General features: G+C 42.3%; 1 protein-coding gene and 1 pseudogene across 7 annotated transcripts in view; both read right to left on the bottom strand.

Annotated features, from left to right (window-relative positions):
* Positions 1-8,660, bottom strand: part of UBAP2 (ubiquitin associated protein 2) — a 133,207-nt gene that overhangs the window by 107,246 nt on the left and 17,301 nt on the right. The gene's annotated exons all lie outside the window — the stretch shown is intronic.
* Positions 395-437, bottom strand: LOC116566188 (annotated as a pseudogene).

Here is an 8,660-nt window from a genome sequence, read left to right as displayed (position 1 = left end):
AGGATTACTTTTTTTTTTTTTTTTTTTTTTTTGGACAGAAGAGTGGGTTTGTTTGTTTTTTTCAGTAAAGAACAGGAGCCGGGCGCGGTGGCTCCAGCCTGTAATCCCAGCACTTTGGGAGGCCGAGGCAGGTGGATCACGAGGTCAAGAGATCGAGACCATCCTGGTCAACATGGTGAAACCCCATCTCTACTAAAAATACAAAAACATTAGCTGGGCATGGTGGCGCATGCCTGTAATCCCAGCTACTCAGGAGGTTGAGGCAGGAGAATTGCCTGAACCCAGGAGGCGGAGGTTGTGGTGAGCCGAGATGGCGCCATTGCACTCCAGCCTGGGTAACAAGCAAAAATCCAATCCAGAGCGTCGAAAAAAAAAAAAAAAACAAAGAAAAAGAACAGGAAGCCTGCTAGGCAAACTCTAAAAGAGCTGTAACACTGTAATTGTTTTTTTAATTTTAAAAATACAGAAAGTATTAGCTAGGATGTACAAAAACTACAACCCTTGTGTACTGCTGATGGGAATATAAAATGGTGCAGCCACCATGAAAAGTAAGGTTGTTCCTTAAAAATATCAAAAACAGAATTACCATATGATCCAGTAATTCCACTTCTGGGTAGGCACCAAAAACACTTCAAAGCAGGGTCTCCAAGAGATACTTTGTATTTCCATGTTCAAAGTGCCATTATTCATAACAGCCAAAAAGGGGAAGATTCCTAAGCGTCCATCAATGAATGAATGGATAAGTAAAATGCGACATATACACACAATGGAAAATTTTTCAGCCTTAAGAAGGGAAAAGATTCTAACACATGCTACCACATGGATGCACCTCAAAGACATGCTAAGTGAAATAAACCAGTCAAAAAAGGACAAATAAGGTCAGGGCACAGTGGCTCACACCTTAATCCCAGCACTTTGGAGGCTGAAGCAGGCATATCACGAGGTAAGGTGTTCAAGACCAGTCTAGACAACATGGTGAAACCCTGTCTCTACTAAAAATATAAAAATTAGCCAAGCACAGTGGCATGCGCCTGTAATCCCAGCTACTCAGGAACCTAAAGCAGGAGAACTGCTTGAACCCAGGGGGCGGATGCCGCAGTGAGCCAAGGTAGCACCACTGCACTCCTGCCTGGGCGACAGAGTGAGACTCCCCATCCAATGGGGAGGTTGGGAGGGGAGGGACAAATACTCTATGACTCTACTTATACAAGTTACTTAAAATAGTCAAATTCATAGAAACAAGCAGAATGTTAGGTACCAGGAGCTGGGGATAGGGGAAGAATGGGGAGTTACTGTGTCACGGGTATGGAGTTTGTTTGGGAGGATAAAAAAGTTCAGAAGATGGATGGCAATGATGGTTGTACAACAATAATTTTGCTATTTGTAAATGTACTTAATGCCACAGAACTATATACTTAATAATGATTATAATGATAAACTTTATGTTATGTACATTTTACCCCCCCACCCCACCCCGACACACATAAAAACATGTAACAATGCCTTAAAAGTTAAATTTCTAAAATGGAATTCTCCACACAGGGAATATACCCAACAATCAGAAACAAACTGTTTTCCCATATGCAAACAATTCCTCTCTTGGGAAGCTCCTAGAACCAAAAACAAAAATAAATGTGCAATCCAATCAAGAATCTATGCACAATTGACACTATCAACTGCCTACAGAAACCCATTCACAACATACTATTTCTCCCTTGCCGTCCTCTTGTAAAAAGGACACAAAGCTTAATACTCAATTTCTTAGCCTCTCTTCCGGCTTGGGATGGTCACAGATCACACTTCTAGAATTTCATCTCAATATTCAGAGCACTTTTATTCAAGTCCCCAATATGAGAAATAACCGAAACGTACTTCAACAGCTGGACAGATAAAATGCGGCACACCCATACAATGGAATATTACTCAGCAATAAAAAAGTATCAGCTACTGATGAAGACAACAACATGGATGAATCCCAAATGTATGTGAAAAAAGCCAGACTTAAAATCTGCATTATGTATGATTCCATTTTTACGGCATTCTGGAAAAGACAAAACTATAGAGATGAAAAATAGGTTAAGTGGTTGCAAGGGACCAGGAGGTAACAAAGGAATCCAAAGAGAAAGAATTTTCCCAAAAGATGGTGAAAAGTTCAAGATTATAGGAGGCCTACAGAACAACCAAATCTGACACAGGAAAAGGAAGGGGTACCAAAGAAACATCTCCAAGAGGCCGGATGTGGTGGCTCACGCCTGTAATCCCAGCACTTTGGGAGGCCGAGGTGGGTGGATCACAAGGTCAAGAGATCGAGACCATCCTGGTCAAAATGGTGAAACCCCGTCTCTACTAAAAATACAAAAAATTAGATGGGCATGGTGGTGCGTGCCTGTAATCCCAGCTACTCAGGAGGCTGAGGCAGGAGAATTACCTGAACCCAGAAGGCAGAGGTTGCAGTGAGCCGAGATCGCGCCATTGCACTCCAGCCTGGGTAACAAAAGCGAAACTCCATCTCAAAAAAAAAAAAAGAAACACCTCCAAGAAAAAGCTGAAGATGCTGTGTTCAACCACCCAAAAAACTTAATGTGTACATATGAAAGGAAGTATTAGAAGTACACAGAAATTGGCCAGCCTCAGTGGGTCACGCCTGTAACCCCAGCTTTGGGAGGCCAAGGTGGACAGATCACCTGAGGGCAGGAGTTCAAGACCAGCCTGATCAATATGGTGAAACTCCGTCTCTACTAAAAATATAAAAATTAGCTGGGAGTGATGGTACATGCCTGTAATCCTAGCTATTGTGGAGGCTGAGGCACGAGAATCACTTGAGCCCAGGAGGCAAAGGTTTCAGTAAGCCAAGATCATGCCACTGCACTCCAGCCTGGGTGACAGAGCAAGACTCTGTCTCAAAAAGAAAAAAAAAAAATTAAAAAGAAAAAAAAAAAGACCAGGTTGGAGTGCAGTGGTGTGATCTTGGCTCACTGCAACATCCACCTTCCAGGCTTAAGTGATCCTCCCACCTCAGCCTCTCAAGCAGTTGGGACTACAAATGTGCAACCACCATGTCCAGCTAATTTATATATATATTTTTTTTTTCTTTTTTTTTTTTTTTTTTAAAGAGAGACAGGGTTTCACCATGTTGCCCAGCCTGGTCACAAACTCCTGAGTTTAAGTGATCCACCCAAAGTGCTGAGATTATAAGCGTGAGCCACTGCACCGGGCCTATCCTTTGAGTTTTACAGTACTTTCACAATTTATATTTTAGCTAATCTATTCTCTATTTCTTTTTTTTTTTTAGACGGAGTTTCACTCTTGTTGACCAGGCTGGAGTACAATGGCACGCCACAACCTCCACCTCCAGGGTTCAAGCGATTCTCCTACCTTAGCCTCCTAAGTAACTGGGATTACAGGCATGGGCCACCACACCCAGCTCATTTTGTATTTTTAGTGCAAACAGGGATTCTCCATATTGGGCATGTTGGTCAGGCTGGTCTTAAAACTCCCAATCTCAGGATATCCGCCCACCTCAGCCTCCCAACGTGCCAGGATAATAGGCATGACATACTGTGCCAGCCTCTGTATTTCTTCTTTATCTGACTTGCTTTCCTAACCTTAATATTATAAACAAGACCAGAAACTCATTTTGTTCTCTTCACTCAGTAGTTGCCAATGTAAGACATATTTGATAAATCAGTTGAATTGACATGCTTAAGAAGCTAGTAGGCCAGGCATGGTGGCTCACTCCTACAATCCCAGCATTTTGAGAGCCCAAGGCAGGAGGATCATTTGAGGACTGGAATTCGAGACCAACCTGGGCGATACAATAAAATTCCACCTCTTTTATCAACTGTTTAATATATAAATTTTTTAATGAAATAAAAGGAACTAGTAACTTTTAGAAATTACAACTGACTGGCTGGCTGGGCGTGGTGGCTGATGCCTATAATCCCAGCACTGACGCTGAAGCTAGTGGATCAGAAGGTCAGGAGTTCAAGACCAGCCTGGCCAAGATGGTGAAACCCTGTCTCTACTAAAAGTACAAAAATTATCCGGGCATGGTGGCAGGTGCCTGTAATCCCAGCTATTCCAGGGGCTGAGGCAGGAGAATCACTTGAAGGGGGGCGGAGCCCGAGGTTGCAATGAGCCGAGATTGCGCCACTGCACTCCAGCCTGGGCAACAGAGTGAGACTCCATCACGGAAAAAAAAAAAAAAAGACTGACTAGTCAGGCAAGAGAGCTCATACTTGAAATCCAAACACTTTGGGAAGCCGAGGCACATGGACTGCTTGAGCCCAGGAGTTCAAGACCTGCATGGGCAACATGGCAAGACCCCATCTGTACAAATACACAAAAATTAGCCAGGCATGGCAGCATGCACCCGTAATCCCAGCTACTCTTGGCCGAAATGGGAGGATGGCTTCAGCCCAGGAGGTTGAGGCTGCAGTGAGCTGTGCTCACACCACTGCACTCCAGCCTGGGTGACAGAGCAAGAACCTGTCTCAAAAAAACTAAAATATTTAAAAACAACAACAATAACACTGGCCGGGCACAGTGGCTCATGCCTTTAATCCTAGCACTTTGGGAGGCTGAGGTGGGGGATCACGAGGTCAGGAGTTCAAGACCAGCCTGGCCAATATGGTAAAACCCTGTCTCTACTAAAAATACAAAAATTAGCCAGGCATGGTGGCAGGCACCTGTAATCCCAGCTACTCAGTGGGCTGAGGCAGAAGAATTGCTTGAATCTGGGAGGCGGAGGTTGCAGTGGGCTGAGATTATCCCACTGCCTGGGCAACAGAGGAAGGCTTCATCTCAAAAAAAAAAAAAAAAAGTTAAACACACATATTTATTAGTCTAGGCCTACACAGGGACAGGATCATCAATTAATATTACTGGCTTCCACCTCCACATCTGTCCCACTGGAAGGTCTTCAATGCAATAACACATGGAGCTATCATCTCCTATGTAATAATGTAGAACCTATTATTATTATTATTATTTTGGAGACAGAGTCTCACTCAGTCACCCAGGCTGGAATACAATGAATAGTGCAATCTCAGCTCACTGCAACCTCCACCTCCCAGATTCAAGCGATTCTCCTGCCTCAGCCACCCGAGTAGCTGAAACTACAGGCATGCACGACCATGCCCGGCTAATTTTTTGTATTTTTAGTAGAGATGGGGTTTCACCATGTTGGCCAGGCTGGTCTCAACCTCCGAACGTAAGGTGATCCACCAGCCTCAGCCTCCCAAACTGTTCAGATTACAAGAGTGAGCCACCATGCTGGTCCAGAGCCAATGATTTTAATAATACATGGAATTCTGTTTTCTAGAACAGTCAGTTATAGACACCCAAAAACAAGCATTCCCAAGACATGGAACAATATTCCACTATTTGTAAATCTTACACATTTCAGGCTAATAAAATGGCATTATAACATTTCGACATACTATGGATCTGTGCATCATAAAATTAAAATAGAGGAGACTAACCATAAGTCATATTAATTCAGGCACCAAAGAAAATTGTGTCCCTGAAACCTATTTTAACTAGAGAAAGTCTGACAAGCATTTTTCTGTGTTAGCTGCAATGATATTAACTTATTTTTTCAATAGCTTTATTAACTGGATTGCTAAATAAAGGCACAGACATATTATTGTACTGCCTTTTACATTATAACCACCACCAATTAACTAGAATTTCTCACAGGCTCAATACGCTGGTTTAAAACTTTTTACTGTATTTGACTACCTCTCCACTCAGTATGAATACACAATTTGTATCTTTTTTTAGTTTAACAACTTTAGAATTTTGTTGGTTTGGGTTTATCATTTTGGTTCTATTATAGAGAACAAGGTTAATTATTTTGCCATGATTCCATTTATTTTTAGAGCGTTCTCTCAGATATGAATAAATGCACATAAATACACTGTTTTAAAACTGTGATGAATTTACACAAATGTAAGTCATATTTGTATCTGAGAATGGATCCATTTGATTATTTTTAAAATCACCTTCAGGCCAGGTGCGGTGGTTCATGCCTGTGATCCCAACACTTTGGGGGGCTGAGGCAGGCAGATCACCCAAGGTTGGCAGATCACCTGAGGTCAGCAGTTCAAAACTAGCCTGGCCAACATGGTGAAAGCCCACCTCTACTAAAAATTCAAAAATTAGCCTGGCATGGTGGATGCACCTCAGTAGTTCCAAATACTTGGAATGCTGAGGCGGGAGACAATGAGCCAAGATCCCGCCACTGCACTCCAGCCTGGGCAACAGAGCAAGACTCCGTCTAAAAAAATAAAAATAAAAATAAATCACCTTCAGCATTAATACTCTGTAATTCCATCTTAACTATCTAAAGTGAAGCATCCAAGCTGGACACGATGGTGTGCACCTGTATAGTCACAGTTACTGTGGAGGATAAGGCAGGAAGGTCACTTGAACCCACAGCTCAAGTCCAGGCTAGGCAACACAGCAAGACCCTATCTTTTTTTTTTTTTTTTTTTAGATGTTTGGCCGAGGTTTCTCTTTTTTTACCCAGGCTGGAGTGCAATGGCGTGATCTCGGCTCACCGCAACCTCCGCCTCCCGGGTTCAGGCAATTCTCCTGCCTCAGCCTCCTGAGTAGCTGGGATTACAGGCACGCGCCACCATGCCCAGCTAATGTTTTGTATTTTTAGTAGAGACCAGGTTTCACCATGTTGACCAGGATGGTCTCGATCTCTTGACCTCGTGATCCACCCGCCTCGGCCTCCCAAAGTGCTGGGATTACAGGCTTGAGCCACCGTGCCCGGCATTCTTTTTTTTTTTCTTCTTTTTTTTTCAAGACAGAGTCTCACTCTGTTGCCCAGGCTGAAGTGCAGTGCCATGATCTAGGCCCCGCAACCTTCAACTCCCAGGTTCAAGTGATATTCCTGCCTCAGCCACCCAAGAAGCTGGGACTACAGGCGTGTGTCACCACTCCCAGCTAATTTTTTTGTATTTTTAGTAGAGATGGTATTCCACCATGTTGGCCAGGCTGGTCTTGAACTCTTGACCTGATCCACAGGCCTCAGCCTCCAAAGTGCTGGGATTACAGGTATGAGCCATCATGCCCTGCCCCCTATCTCTTTAAATAAATATATTTTAAGAAAAGAGACTGGGGGTGGTGGCTCACACCTGTAATCCCAGCACTTTGGGAGGCCGAAAGAAAAAAAAGAATAAAATAGAATTAAGCATATAATCAAAAGCTGACTGGTTTAGTGGTGTTCCTACAGTAAAACCTTTTTAAGAAGTCAGTAGTTTACTCATGGATTTCCAGTTCTGTTGACAGGTATATCTGATCTTTTTCCTATTTATTCTTCAGTGACACCATTTATGAAAATAATCGGCCAGGTGTGGTGGCTCATGCCTGTAATCCCAGCACTTTGGGAGGCCAAGGCGGGCAGATCATGAGGTCAGGAGCTCGAGACCAGCCTGGTCAACATGGTGAAACCCTAAAAATACAAAAATTAACTGGGAGTGGTGGTGGGCACCTGTAATCCCAGCTACTCAGGAGGCTGAGACAGAAGAATGGTTTGAAACCCAGTAGGTGGAAATTGCAGTGAGCCAAGATCCTGCCTCTGCACTTCCAGCCTGGGCAACAGGACGAGACTCCATATAAAAGAAAAAAGAAAAAGAAAAACAAAATACTCTAGGTGAAATAACAAAATGAGACTTTCTCCTTAAAGGAGCGCCATCTGGTGATGAAAATCGGCATATACAAAAGGAATATACTTAACCCATGTTCAATGGACATGAATTTTTGGATTTATAGAAAAATGACTTTTAATCTTTATAGCCTCCCTATTATAACCAAACATTTTGGTATATGTACATGAATTCTCACTTCTCAAGGAAGAAAACTGTAACTCCTTAGTATAACAAAAACTTTTAAAATGTTACTGGTCCATGTTCACAGTATCAACATTAAGACTGTATCTCCTTCCAATCATCAATTCTTAATATAAAATATTCCATAATGACTATGTAATTAGGCTATAAATAATGGCCCCGGTTGCATGGCTAAACCACAGTAATTGCTTTGTGAAACACGAAAACTACAGGGCTTAAATACTGTTTAGAAATAGTTTTTAATTAAGACTTACTGCTCTGGGTTATATATTCATAAATTGTTACTACAAAGACCTCTAGCTTAAAAATAGCAAATACATTCTTCAAAAAATAAAAATAATGATAAGGGCCTAAGGACATGAAAGAATGCATGCTTAAATACATTCAGATTAGCTTGTCTTCTGTCGATTGTGCCTCTCCAATATATTACTGAAATGTCACAATAGCTAAATTCCTATTCATAAAAAATGTCTTACTATTGAAGATGTCCAGCAAAAAAATTTCCAGAGAAGAAACAGGTTTTGCAGAGCAAGCACAGGGGATGGGGGGATGTGACTGAAATCTTCTGGAAAAACAGGGCTCAGAAAATATAACTTTTAATAGTTTGCATGATTCAACAGACAAATCTCATATTAATTTTACATTAAACTTCTGATAAGGCCAGGAGTGGTGGCTCATGCTTGTAATCCCAACACTTTGGGAGGCTGAGATGGGTGGATCACTTGAGGTCCGGAGTTCAAGACCAGCTTGGCCAACATGGTAAAACCCTGTCTCTATTAATACTACAAAAATTAGCTG

Source organism: Sapajus apella, unplaced genomic scaffold (genome assembly GCF_009761245.1).
Source record: "Sapajus apella isolate SASKATOON/1434 unplaced genomic scaffold, GSC_monkey_1.0 scaffold42, whole genome shotgun sequence".
In the NCBI taxonomy this organism is placed as follows: Eukaryota; Metazoa; Chordata; class Mammalia; order Primates; family Cebidae; genus Sapajus; species Sapajus apella.
The sequence above is the reverse complement of the archived record's forward strand: the minus strand, read 5'-3'. Positions and strand labels throughout refer to the sequence as shown.